At 44.8% G+C, this 14,407-nt stretch overlaps 1 protein-coding gene and 1 long non-coding RNA gene across 6 annotated transcripts in view; one reads left to right on the top strand and one right to left on the bottom strand.

The window, feature by feature from the left end:
• Positions 1–14,407, bottom strand: part of RBFOX1 (RNA binding fox-1 homolog 1) — a 2,584,986-nt gene that overhangs the window by 2,257,277 nt on the left and 313,302 nt on the right. The gene's annotated exons all lie outside the window — the stretch shown is intronic.
• LOC123344030 overlaps positions 4,728–14,407 on the top strand; it is a 53,528-nt gene continuing 43,848 nt past the window's right edge. For 4 of the 5 annotated variants that reach the window (XR_006572442.1, XR_006572440.1, XR_006572439.1 and 1 more), the window contains exon 1: positions 4,728–4,812. This is a non-coding gene — a long non-coding RNA (uncharacterized LOC123344030). Of the gene's footprint in view, positions 4,813–10,512; positions 10,758–14,407 lie in introns of all 5 variants that reach the window. The other variant, XR_006572443.1, reaches the window with a different exon arrangement.

Genomic DNA, 14,407 nt, shown 5'->3' with positions numbered 1-14,407 from the left:
AAAACAAAACAAAAAACAAAACCAACACACAGAAACCATCTGAGCAATTCTTCCCGTCAGAACAGCAGAAAATAAACTTGTCATGCAGCAAGTCATTGCACTACATGAACACTAATCACTAAGACTTTAAATAAGGATTAAGAGCTTGTTTTTCATGTCATTTACTTTTCCTCTTCTTTCTCTAACTCAAAACGTTTAGTGGAATGTTCTGAGAGAAATTGCTGAACATGGCAATCTCATTTAAAACAATGTAAGGCAAATACTCTTCTACTTCAAGTCAGATAAAGGAAACGAGTTAACATTCATTGAGCCAAGGGGACAGACGGAGAGTGACAAAATTACTGCCACCTGGCAGAAGAAACCTGATTTGAGGATATGTCTGAACACAAACATGTTTAAGAGCTGCACTGATCAGCTTTCGTTTCAATACCTCATGCTCCATTCAGCTTTCATTTTACATAAGCATCATGCAACTGACAAACAATACTGGAGATTAACTTGTATTTGAATTCTTCTGAACTGTCACTAATTATACCATAAGTAGTCTATCCCAGTGGTAAGTCCATTGGGAAGTGTGTGTGTGTGTGTGTGTGTGTCAAAATCTGTCACACACACAGACAGACCTCTTCTTAATGAAGAATCAGGTGATTTTCTGCAGGATCTACTGATGGCAGCTCTACCACAACCCACTATTTTCCATTCCATTGGAAGTGGTGACTATGATCACCTTATTCCACAGCAGAAGGCAACACCAAATAAACAAATAAAATAAATCACACTTCTCCTTGTTAACGGCTAGGATCATGCATATTACCACAATTATACATTATTTAAAGGCTCTATTTGGAAAAACACAAACAGTTGGAAGCTTATCTGACACTTTGTAGGCTGGAAAATTTATGAGGACTAGTTCTTAATACACTTCCATTATTTCCCTTTTTACAACTGGTCAGAAATATAATGGAAATAAAATGTATACAGTGTTTTTATTATTTCCTCTCCCAGCTACAACAGCAACTGAGACACACACAGGATTCCCAATTGACTGACATCCACATTACAAAAATCACCACTACAACTAGAATTCTTCTTGGCAGACTCAGTGGGCACTTGAAAAACTGAATCTATCTCAGGTTCTTATTATGGCCCGTATCTGAGTGCATCTCAGTCTTTAATACAATGATCTGCACAATACCCAGTTAATAAGAACATAAGAACGGCCGTACCGGGTCAGACCAAAGGTCCATCTAGCCCAGTATCTGTCTACCAACAGTGGCCAATGCCAGGTGCCCCAGAGGGAGTGAACCTAACAGGCAATGATCAAGTGATCTCTCTCCTGCCATCCATCTCCATCCTCTGACGAACAGAGGTTAGGGACACCATTCCTTACCCATCCTGGCTAATAGCCATTTATGGACTTAACCACCATGAATTTATCCAGTTCTCTTTTAAACGCTGTTATAGTCCTAGCCTTCACAACCTCCTCAGGTAAGGAGTTGCACAAGTTGACTGTGCGCTGCGTGAAGAAGAACTTCCTTTTATTTGTTTTAAACCTGCTGCCTATTAATTTCATTTGGTGACCCCTAGTTCTTGTATTATGGGAATAAGTAAATAACTTTTCCTTATCCACTTTCTCAACATCACTCATGATTTTTTATACCTCTATCATATCCCCCCTTAGTCTCCTCTTTTCCAAGCTGAAGAGTCCTAGCCTCTTTAATCTTTCCTCATATGGGACCCTCTCCAAACCCCTAATCATTTTAGTTGCCCTATTCTGAACCTTTTCTAGTGCCAGTATATCTTTTTTGAGGTGAGGAGACTACATCTGTACACAGTATTCGAGATGTGGGCGTACCATGGATTTATATAAGGGCAATAATATATTCTCAGTCTTATTTTCTATCCCCTTTTTAATGATTCCTAACATCCTGTTTGCTTTTTTGACCGCCTCTGCACACTGCGTGGACATCTTCAGAGAACTATCCACAATGACTCCAAGATCTTTTTCCTGACTCGTAGCTAAATTAGCTCCCATCATATTGTAGTTGAGGTAAGATATGCCAGAGGCCTATCTGGACCCCAGCAAATGGGAACTCAGCCCAAGGAGCCAAGAGAACATGCCTGATCATATTCTGAACATCTACACAATTTATTGTGAGTGGCATCTCATGAGGGAGGAACCTTTTTTGTGGGTGAAGCTTGGAAGAGTACCACCACCTTTTTGCGCCTCCCCCCCGATCTGACCCCTAGCTAAGCAATTTGCCCAAGGACATAAAATGTTTATGGCAGAACAAGGACTTGAACCTGGGTCTACTAAATCCCAGGCTGGTGCAATATCTACTGGATCACCCTTCCTCTCTGGGCTACCAGTGTTCCTCAACATTTTTTATATGAGGGACCAGCTTGCTGTCTTCCTAAACTGCATCAGGGAGATCTGAGGGACCAGTGCCGGTCCACAAACCAGTTATTGAGAAACACTGGGGTAGAGGAGGGGTTCTCAACCTTTTTCTTTCTGAGGCCCCACCAACATGCTATAAAAACTCCATGGCCCACCTGTGTCACAACAACTGTTTTTCTGAGTATAAGCCCAGAGTCTGTGTTAGGGAGTAGCAAGCAGGGCAAATGCCTGGGGCCCCACGAAGCTAAGTTGCTCAGGTTTGGCTTCAGTCCCAGGTGGCGGGGCTCGTGGCCCCAGAAAGTCTAATGCCAGCCCTGCTTAGAAAACCACCTGATGCCTGCTCGCAGACCGCCAGGGGGCCCCACACTCCTTGGCTGAGAACCACTGGTCTTGACTACTCCTCTTTCAGGGGTGGTCCTGCTAAATCAGGGTTGCGACAGACTGTGTGTGAGGGTGTTTGAGAGGGACATGAACAGGGTAGGGCTTATGTATGGGGCAAGGGGGTTTTCTGTGGACAAAGATGCTATTTGATATTAAATTTTGAAATTTTATGCCCCAAAGTACCTGGAATTTGTATGACAGCTTCCTGTACTAGAGAGATAAAGTGGGTGAGGTAGAGGCATAAATAGTTAGCACATATTGTAAGGGACCATTCAAGGCAGAGTGACCAATTAACATCTCTTCAGTCATAGGCCAAAACAGAGTGGGTTAGTGCCTATAAATTTATGTTAAACGGTCTGTTCCACTTTGCATTTTGCTGGGACACTGGGAGTAGCCTTCTGAGACCTGAAGAAGAGCTCCAGGGGCTCAAAAGCTTGTCTCTCCCATCAACAGAAATTGGTCCAATAGAAAATATTACCTGACCCATCTTGTTTCTCTAATATCCTGGGACTGACATGGCTACAACTACACTGCATAGCTTCCTGTACTATTATATTTAACTCTCTCCATCAAAAGATGTTAATATACTTCACAAACGTTCATGAATTAAGCATCAACTCCTCTGAAGTAAGTCATCACCATCTCCTTTTCACAGATGCAGAAACTCAGGCACAGACTGGTCCAGTGACATGTCAAAGGTCGAAGAGCAAGTCAGTGGCAGAGGTGGGAACAGAACCCATATCTCCACCTTATGTCTCAGCTATTCATGTAGATGCTATAGCAGCTTTATATGGGTGCCTAAATATGAATCAACATGCAATGTAATGATTGCTCAATGAATACATTATTTTCCATGACCATATGAAGCAGGTTAGCTGGTCAAGCAGATTTAATACATAGCACCAGTAGACAGTAAATCTGTCCCTTTATCATGGCTAATCTGTGAGAGGTGCTCATTCAGTGAATACTTTGAACCACACAGTACAGAAATACATTGATGCACAGCAGATTTATTCATTTGAAAAGGTCAGAGGATTATTTTAGCACAGCGTTACTGAAATTTATACACATAGCAGGTGTAAATTCTCCACGTGAACATATCCAAAAGGACTTTATTACACATAGGAGAGAAATGCTCCTGAACAATTTATTATCTTGCAAGATTTGTTTTCAGATTAAGATTTTAAATGGTCTTCATGAAACCTGGCAAACATACCAATGTGCATGTGCTCTCTCTCCTTTCCAGAGAACTCCAATGTAAATATTAAATAGTACTTCAAATTAAGCTCTGCTCAACTCCCCTGCTGGCTACCTGAATGGTTCCCAACCTTTTCACCCAAGTTCATCAAGCTAAGGTCTCAGCTGCATCAGCCAGCGCTTACATATGCTCATGCAGCTGATCATGCTGCACCAACAACAATACCAATGATTACTGAGCTTGTGTGGCTCCAGTTCCCAGGCTTATGATGGCAAAAATTGGGTCTAGGTTCGAGTTGGGGATTCTGATTCTGTTCTCACTCACAGGGGAATGAGGGAAGGGGCCCATGGTACAATAGTGCCATGCCATGGCTACTTTTCCCCCATTCTCCCTGCAAAGCTGCCACCTTCTTTCTGTCTGTTTTCTTTCCCGTCTCATATCTGTTTTCCCTGTGTCTCTTCTCCAGTGGCTGCATGAGCTCCTAATGTCCATTGTCTGTGATCCCTGTCACTCATACAGACAACTTTCCCAGCAACAGCTCAGCAGTGCTCTTCCTACCACTCCCTACCAGCTTCCCCTCCCTCCACAGCAGCCTCCAGTTTCACCCTCTGCTCCAAACAGTTGAGAGGCAGTTGCAGGCAAAGATCCTGGGAGTCAGCTGCTGATTCTGAAAGAGAAAAATAGCTGGGCTATGGGAGGTGCTGAGCCGTTACAGTTAAGAGGAACTCCATTCTGCTGTCACATGGTTCTGGAACACTGGCCAGCTTGGCAGCTCACCACAGTGGGTTTTGAAATCCTGGCACTGTACTGTCGGGCACACACACTGTGACTGCAGGTAACGGTGATACTAGGGATGTGGAACGCTGGGCTGGGTGACAGGGAGAAAGGATGATGGCAGGCTGCAGGTGTTAGATAGAAATGTTAGAGGGAGGATATCACATAGGGATGCATGGCTGCTAAGGGCTGGCTAACAGGGTAGTCCTACATTCACTTAGCCTGCCAGCCCCAGTACTACCTAACTTCAAGCTCCTTCATGCAGTGCCAGGTTTACAATGGTGCCAGTGGCTCCATGGAGCCGGGCCCATGCTCAGAAGAGGCCTCGGCCTGCTCCACTTGCACTGCACCCCGAGACCCCGCTCCCTCTCGTCCACCAATTGCTCCTGTTGGCCTGCCTGCCGGCTGGCCGAGGGCTCCTCTCCATTCCCTGGCCCCACTCCTCTGCTCCTCTTTGCCCCCTGGCCGGACCCCAGTGCACATCTGGCTCCAGGAAGTCTCTGCTTCCCGCCACCTGTGGGGCCCCACCTGTCTCCCTGGAGCTGAACTGCCTGGGACTGAGGGATTAGCCAGGTCCCTCCAGGCAAGTGGGTCTTGAGGGAGCCAGGGCAGGCCCTGGTCTGGCTGATTGCGCAACAGTCACCTCCCAGCAGGGCCGGTGAGTGCAGCCAGGAAGCAGGGCGTGGGGAAGTGGGTCTCTTGGGGGATCGGTGGGGGGTACTGGGCTGTGAGGGGGCAGGGAAGATGTGTGTGTTGGGGCACCAGGGAGTGGGGTTCGAGGGCAAGGGGCATGCTGGCAGCACAGGGCTGGGTGGGCCACTGTGCGTCTGGCAAGTGCTAGTTTGTAAACAGTGCCCTCGCACTGGACTGGGTGGAGCAGGGCCACCACTACCATACCATGCCCCATTGCCCCTCACTCTGGGGACTGACCTCCCCACGCCAGATTCCATTGCCTCTCTGGGGGCCCACAAATATGCTTGGGGTCGGGCCCACAAAAGGTTAATCCAGTCCTGCCTTCATGTCTTCTAAATGCTGGGACCTGGTCTACTACTGCACTCTCCTACATTTCCTTGGGTAATGCCAGTTTATTTTACTGACTGTTCTCCTCTATGAATGTTGGCAATGATGGGAGCTGGTTGCTTCTCCTGTACAGCATTCAGCCTTGCAAAACTGACACAAGAATTTGCTAGTCCAGGCACAAAACCTGCCCTATCAGGTAATTACTGATAACAAAATAGAACTAGTGCTATTTTACTTGCTTGCAAACAACCCAAAAACAAAAACATGTAGGCAAGTAGAATTACGCAAGGCTGCAGTATATATATAGCCTTGATCTTGCAATGTCATGTACATGGCTAGGCCCCTGAACTCAGGGAGATCCATCAAAGTCAACCGAAGTTGGCCCATATAGATACTCCTGCAAGACTGGGGCTTCAGTTTGTAATGTAGCGAATGGGATGCGCTTATTTTATTTTATTCCTCTGAGAGTATTAGAAGCAAAGCAAGGGAGAAAGTACATGTTAAAAACAATGCAAGAAGGGGAAACTTTGAGTGTAAAATAATTTATATTCTTGTTGTCCCCTACATTGTGATTTCCCAAGGAGTCAAAGGACTTAGTGAATGGGGTTGGGCCCCTAAAACCCTTGGGTCTTGTCTTCATAAACAGCACTATAGTGGCACAGCTGCACCACTGTAGCGCTTTCGTGAAGACACTACTATGCCAACAGGAGAGCTTCTCCCATCAGCGTAGTTTATTCTCTTCCCCAAGAGGCAGTAGCTATGCCACCGGGAGAAACTCTCCCATCAGCATAATGCTGTCTATATGGGGGTTTAGGTCAGCTTAACTATGTCACTCGGGGGGGAGGGGGGGGGTTATACCCCCAAGTGACATAGTTATACCGATTTAGGTCTGTAGTGTAGACCTGACCTTAGTCTCCTGGGAAAATCCCAGACTTAATCCGTAACTCAATCCAAGCATGCCTTTCCTGTAGCAAGTGAAAAGGCAAAGCATGACATTTGAGGTATTGCCCAAACCAAAGCACAGATTTTCTGAGCCTGTCATTAAAAATAAAATAAATGCCAAATCTACAGCAACAAAAAAGCAGCATGCATCACCCAGCATACTTGTGAATTACCCTACAATAAGAGACCCATGACCAGAATTCAAGTGCAATGAGCAAGATTTAAAAGTGTCTAGATACAAAAATGGATTTTTCTTCCATGTTTTCATGGGGCTGTTATTTAACAAACAGGATGAAACATGTTAAAAAGATGAAAAAAAAATCACATCAGCTTGGATTGTGAAATGACTAGTGGTTTTGTATCTACTGCTGTGATTAAATCTTGCCCTAAAAACGAGGCCTTTTCACGCTTTATTTTAGTTGTGCCCCTTTCAATGGTCCTCAAGACCAGGGCCAGTGCAACCACTAGGCAAACTAGGCGGTCGCCTAGGGCGCCAAGATTTGACGGCACCAAAAAGCGGTGCCCAAAATGTCTGGGATGCTCACCCGGCGCTGGCTAAACATGTAACCCTCTTCCCGCCGCTGTGCAAGGGGGCACTGCGGCTTTGATCAGCTCCGGCTGGACGGAAAGTTAATTCATTCCTCCTCCAGCCACCGGGGGCGCTGCACTGCTCCCTGCTGCTCTGGCTCTTCCCCATTTGAAATGTGACCTCTCTTTCGGTCATTAGGGAAGCGGGAGAAATGCATTATGCTAACAATGATATTGTGAGTGGCTATTGTCTTGAGTGCTTGTGTGGGGTTTTGATTCTTGCTGTTATAGTGTAACTATATCGTATCAGCGGTTCTTAATCTTTTCCACACCATGACCCAAAGTTACAACTAAAAAGTGTTTCAGGGTCCCCCTCCTACCTAACTACAAGGAGAAAGAGGATGGTTGCAACCCCCAGAACATGTTTGTGATCCTCAGGTTGAGAACGTGTGCATTAAATCTGAACTAACTCATTTGTACTGTCTATAATGAATACAAGAGAAGACAGCAGTATGAACAAGTAAACATAGCAACAGGGCTGGGCAGTTAGGCTGACTGCTCCATGGACTATTGTACACAGAGCCTCTGGCAAATACATACAAAATAAAGAGCCCAGGGTGAGGAATAAGATTGTTGAGGAATTAATAGACTGGAAATTGAGATGGAAAGCTAGAAACCATAGCTGAAGAACAAAGCAAGTGTCAGAGGGTTTTCAGCCCCAGGGGAAACCGCTGATTGCTCTGAGTGGTAAGAGAAATGTTGTTGGCAAGCTCCATTCAGATGCAGTTATTAACGACATTGACAACTGAAAGGAATATCAACAAAAGCAGAGGGATAAGGAGCTGTGATGCAGTGAGCTTACAAGGACAGAGCAGTGGTGGGGAGAGACAGCAAACTGCCACCACTTTGCATGGGGAGCTTGGCATCAGCCCCTCACAGCATCGTTATCAGCAGTAATCACTGCACAAGTAAATTACATTACCCTCCACTTATTTTACTGCGCCTTCTCACTACTCTCCTCCTCCTCAACCTGTTTACTGGGACTGAAATCATCCCAGTGAATTGCCATCCCGATTTAAGTCTACTTTGGAAACTTTTTTTTATTGTCCTTTCCACAGCATTCAATCATTTGTCATCGCTACTCTAATTACTCACCTAACTGGGGAAAATTCTCACATATGCTGATCATTTAGGGAGACAAAACCAATCACATCTGTTAGCACAGTCAGGCCAGTCAGCCTATGAACTGACAGTCATGTGAAGACTTGAGGCTGGGAGGATCAGGGAGGAGAAAGATTGTCAGCTAGCTCATAATTCAAGGGGCCAAAGGAAGCTGATGTGCTAGGAGTAAGGGCTTGGCTACACTCGAAACTTCAGAGCGCTGCCGTGGGAGCGCTGCCGCAGCAGCGCTTTGAAGTGTGAGTGTGGCCGCAGCGCCAGCGCTGGGAGAGAGCTCTCCCAGTGCTGCGCGTACTCCACCTCCCCGTGGGGATTAGCTTGCAGCGCTGGGAGCCGCACTCCCAGCACTGCGTCACTGTTTACACTGGTGCTTTACAGCGCTGTATCTTGCAGCGCTCAGGGGGGTGTTTTTTTCACACCCCTGAGCGAGAAAATTGCAGCACTGTAAAGCGCCAGTGTAGCCAAGGCCTAAGCCTCTTCTGCCATTGGCTGACAAGTCATCACCCAAGTGATTTACAGGTCTCTCAGACACATTGTTGCTTTTGGCGAACCAGAATTCACTGGTAAATAGCACCTAATATAACCCAGTCTCTATAGTTTCTTGAGCTCAGTCTCATTACAATTCCTGAATGCCACAGGTTTTTTCCATTATATAAAGAGATACTTATTACTGACTTGCCCAAGATCAGATAGGAAATCTGTGGAAGAGCCAGGAATTGATGCAGGATATCCTAAATCCCCATCCAGAGTCTTAACAACAAGACCATCTCTTTTTTCTCATCCCTCGGATCCATGATATTATAATCTTATTCGAGAGGCAGAGCTGAAGAGTCCAGTCCCAAAGAGAACATTGAGCTTAGAAGCCAATTTAGTTACTCTAACAAACCAGACATATTGTTACCAGTAATGCTTTTGGTCTTGAGGAGAAAGTAGGGTTACCGAGCGTCCAGTTTTCGACCAGAATGCACAGTCAAAAAGGGACCCTGGAGGTTTTGGTCAGCACCTCTCACCGGACCATTAAAAGTTCGGTCAGCACTGCAGTGGGGCTGGCAGGCTCCCTCCCTGCACTGGCTCCACGCGACTCTGGAAGCGACCACCATGTCCAGCTCCTAGGAGCAGGGGCAGCCAAGGGGGGTCTCTGCACACTGCCCCTACCCCAAGGGCTGGGTCCGCAGCTCCCATTGGCCAGGAACCACAGCGAATGGGAGCTGGAAGGACAGTGCCTGTGGGCACAGGCAGCGTGCAGAACCACCTGGCCACCCCTCCGCCTAGGAGCCAAACATGCCGGTCACTTCCAGGAGTCGTGTGAAGCCAGCCTATGTAGGGAGCCTGCCTTAGCCCTACTCTTCTGCCAACCGGAAGCACCTGAGGTAAGCGCCACATGGAGCCCGAACCTTATCCTAACCCCCGGCCCCACATCAGAACCCCCTCCCACACTCTAACTCCCTCCCAGAGCCCACATCTCAGCCCCCTGCCCCAACCTGAGCCCCCTCATGCATCCAAACTCCCTCCTGGAACCTGCACCCCAACCCCAGCCCTGAGCCCCCTCGCACACCCTGAACCCCTCATTTCTGGCCCCACCCAGAGCCTGCACCCCCAGCTAAAGCCCACACCCCTCCCACACCCAACCCCCTGCCCCAGACTGGTGAAAGTGAGTTAGGGTGGGGGACAGCGAATGACAGAGAGAGGGGGGACGGAGTGGGTGGGGACGGGGCCTTGGAGAAGGGACAGGGAAGGGGTGGGGCAAGGGTGTTCAGCTTTGTGCAATTAGAAAGTTGGCAATCCTAGAGGAGAGAAGGGAAAAAACTGCCATTATAAAGGCAATGTTTAATCAACCATTTCTTGAAGGATCATTAAACGTGTCATTGTTATTGAATGGTCTTGTGCCAACATCCATGACATCACTGTAAAGACAGCAACAGCTTGAGCAAAATGAGCCTTACAGGAAGAGAAAAGTAGTACATCCTGAATTTAGCAGCTCTCAGCATAATATAATATTCAGCATCTTTATAGGCAGAGCACTTTACAAACAAGGGATTAAATCCAGAATACCCCTGTGAAGTAGGTAAATAGTATTCTTCCTATTTCTCAGATGGGAACATGGAAGGACAGCATTTTGTTCAAGGTCTAAGTAAACCTATCATTGACTCAAGAACAGAACCAAGGTTTGCTGATTCCCATCCTGTACTTTAGCCATAAGTCAATCCACAGAGTGAGCCCATTTTCAAGTATCTAGTAGCAGAGGAAGATCACAGGGGAAAAAGAACTCGGAGGAGCTACGGAGTACTAATCAGAGAAGACAATGAACATGACACTGCTGGCCATGACACTAGAAAGGTACATAAAGTATGTATGGATTTCTCCACACTTCTAAACATAGTCGAGTTACTTATTGAAACTAAAATGTGCTGTAACAATAATTTCTACAAGTTATACATCAGTATTATCCAAAAAGTATATGCAAAGAAAATTTTATTGTATCGGTTATTTGCAAACAGTTCATTTCAGCAGTTCCCCTTCTCATTCTTAGTGGCATAGGATTGGTCACCTAAAACACAAATTAGTATTTTTACAGCCTGACTGAACAATGACAAATAAGGAGTATCACCCTTCTGGTATGTCTTTTCAGCTGAATAATCATTTGTGGTATTTTCAGGATTTATAAACTCTCATGAATACCACCTGAATCCAACTCAGTGCTTTCCTTTGACAAAAAATTAGTAACTTTTTCTGTGATAGCCAGCCAGTTCTTCTATAACATATGTTGAGACCATAATCAATTAACTGAACTCAACTCAACAATGTTTGAGCTGAGCAGCAATCAATAATTAATTTTATGCCATATACTCTACATTCAAAGCTATTGGTCTCTCAGAAGTAACTGACTTAAAAATTGTTAATTATCAGACATACTTTTATTAGTATTCCAAAGTGTGTTTAGTCTTGCAAATATATATATATATATATCTATCTATATATATATATATATATATATATATATATATATATATATTATTCAGCACAGTAGGAAATCCTGAGGAAGCGGATAGCATCTTACCAATACTGGTAAAGGGGCTGATCCAAATCTCAAATGACTCCCACTGGCTTCTGTAGTCTTTGAGGCAGGTCCTAATTGCCTAACATCACTACAAAAACAATTGTGAAATTCAATCTCCGATAATAAGGAGTAATTCAAGAAATAATGGTTCTGGACCACCGCCTGATCATACAAGTACATATGCATGTTAGTATTATTAATTATTTGTACTACCCAAGGCCCAGTCAGGCTCATTGTGGTAGGATCAGCCATTTTCAAACTTTTTGTATTGGTGACCGCTTTCACACAGCAAGTCTCTCAGTGTGACACCCCCCCCCCTTTTAAATTAAAAACAGGGTAGTTAATTTAATGGGGACTCAGGGTCGTCAGCCCCACAAACCTGACAGCTCACAACCCCCATGTAACCATTTGGCATCCCCCTGAGGGGTCACAACCCTCATTTTGGGAACCCCTGTGCTAGGTGCTGTAAAAGCACATGGGAGGGGAGGCGGGGGGGACAGTCCCTGCCCTAATTTCATTAAGTCAATACATGGTATTAATGTTGGCATCAGAGATGACCTGTGCCTGCCAATGGGGGGGCACAGGGGGGAGGGAAGAGGCAGAGTAAGGGCAGTGTCTTCAGAAGACATTACTGAGCATGCTCAATCCATGTGAGCAAGCCCAGTACAAGCCAAGCAGCAAATGTGGGGGCAGGAGAGCATGTCACCTCTAGTTGGTATTAAGAGCTCTTCCTTACCGAATGATTGGTATTAGTGTGCAATATTGTGGCTTATTTGGAGATGGACTTCACGGATTTCATAGGATTGTTTATCTAGAAAAAAAGGAGTCAGATAAACAGAGCAAAAGTTACCAACTTGTGTCTGTGAAATTTTTATCTCCTATTCTTACAGAGGCTCTGCAGTCTTTATTTTGGGTCTCAAATGTTTATTCTATTAACTGGGTCTGCTGCAGGTTTAAAAATCTAGGCAAGAAGAGTATGGTACTCAGCAAGCCACCTCATCTCCAATTTGCTGCTGTTGTGTTTTTTGTTTTTTTTCCCATTAGTGCTACCCTGTGTTTATCCAGGGGAGGAATTCATTTTGAATTGCACTTGGGACCCTTTTCATAAAGGGAATAATTATCATTGCATGGCAGTAATTTAAACTAGTATGTGATAAAGCACTTTACACTTTGTTTATGAGTCATCACATTTTCTCTAAACTGATCCACAATGGGGGTCCTGTCATTATGCCTGAAAGGAGCATGCCATTTCAAAATATAGTGAAGTCAGCAGGAAAATGGGCACAAGCGATACTGAGCACATTATGTGTACTAATAAAAATAAAATTAGAAAACAAGTGTGGCAACATATGCTTTTATCAGTTCTGCAAGTCCTGCAATTTTCTCAGGTGCTCTCTAAAGCAATGTTGTTGACATAGCAACTACTACATTAAAAGTAAGTGCTCCCACCAAGTTTTGCTCAAAGCTCAATTAACATTTTTCAACTATTCTGACCTCTTTGTCCTGGAAATCTCAGGAGATCAGGCTCTTTCCCCCAAGATTCCCTGTAGATCTTTGTTTTGACTGAGGTAGAAATACCTTGAAATACCCATGCCATAATATTGAGCATTTCTGCTTCAAATGCTGGACCAAAATGATCAGAAGCACGTGTGAGGCTTCACTTTCAGACCTATTAACCAGTTTTTATTTTAAGCTTTCAAAAAGACAGTTTACTTTGGTTTGAAGTTCAGGTCAGCTCTGACATTTGTATTTGTTGGTTTTGATTTATAAGTTGTCCTCTTCATGGACCGTGCAGTGTCAAATACATCATTGTATTAAAAATATCTACCAAAAATAAATAAATAAAAAATCAGTCACCAGCACACCAATAGTACTTCCCACAAGAGTGGGTTTTTGCCAGCTTTCGTGCAGCAAACTATACATTGCTAGAGGTAGCATCCAACCAATGAGCTAGATTACGAATCTGGGCATCATTTGGTGCAAAGAACACCATGAATATGATTTTCAAAGCTGCCTAAGGAATCTGGATACCCAACTGAGTGACTTTGAAATGTGCAGCCTGTATATAGTGCATTAACCTCATCATTTGAAAAAATATTCCACCAGCACAAAGTCAGATAGGGAAAACCCCATCCTTGGTAACAGCAGAACAGGTGATGCAAAATACAACCTTTCTGAACTAGAACTCAGATCCATCAACGCTAATGAGGAGTACTGATGTGTTTTTAAATTGTGAATGATACAGACTACACTCATCTCACCCCAATAGTTAGGAGGAATCCTAGTCATGCGCACAAGAGACCATTTCCTTATATATCAATAAAAAGCGGGTTAACCAGCAGAAAGTTTGAGAAGTTATGCAGGGTTATTGTGGTCTGTGCTCATGACACCATGAGCTCTTTGGGGCAATGACTGTCTTTTTGTTCTGTTTGTACATTACCTAGCACAATGGGCTCCTCGCCCATGACTGGGGCTCCTAGGTGCTATGATAATACAAATAATAGGTAATGATAATATGGGCACATTGAATGACCAATCCAGAACCATGGCTGTACATCAGGCCCTCTTCCTATCCCTGGTAATACTAATACCGGTTATGCCAACATGTGTCTACACCCAAGCCACCATTTTTAAGGGGGAAGAGTCTGACTTGAGAAGTCTCTCAGCTGCACCAGTGGGGCAGCCATGAGGATACCACCATTCACTGGATGCGGAAAAATCATATGAGGTTTAAATATCCTCCCGGTTTGTTGCCTCCTTCCAAGACTGACTGGGGGTAGTGATGCAAAGAGATATAAAAGCAGCTCTCAGAATTGAGAAACATTCCCTTATTTGGAACAGGCAGGACACAAGATAGCTGAAGGACAGGGACTCCTTCTACCACACAGTGGGATCAGAAATGAACGATCAAAGTCTAGGTATGAAGAGT

Source organism: Mauremys mutica, chromosome 11 (assembly GCF_020497125.1).
Source record: "Mauremys mutica isolate MM-2020 ecotype Southern chromosome 11, ASM2049712v1, whole genome shotgun sequence".
Classification (NCBI taxonomy): Eukaryota; Metazoa; Chordata; order Testudines; family Geoemydidae; genus Mauremys; species Mauremys mutica.
This window is presented reverse-complemented; position numbering and strand designations above follow the sequence as displayed.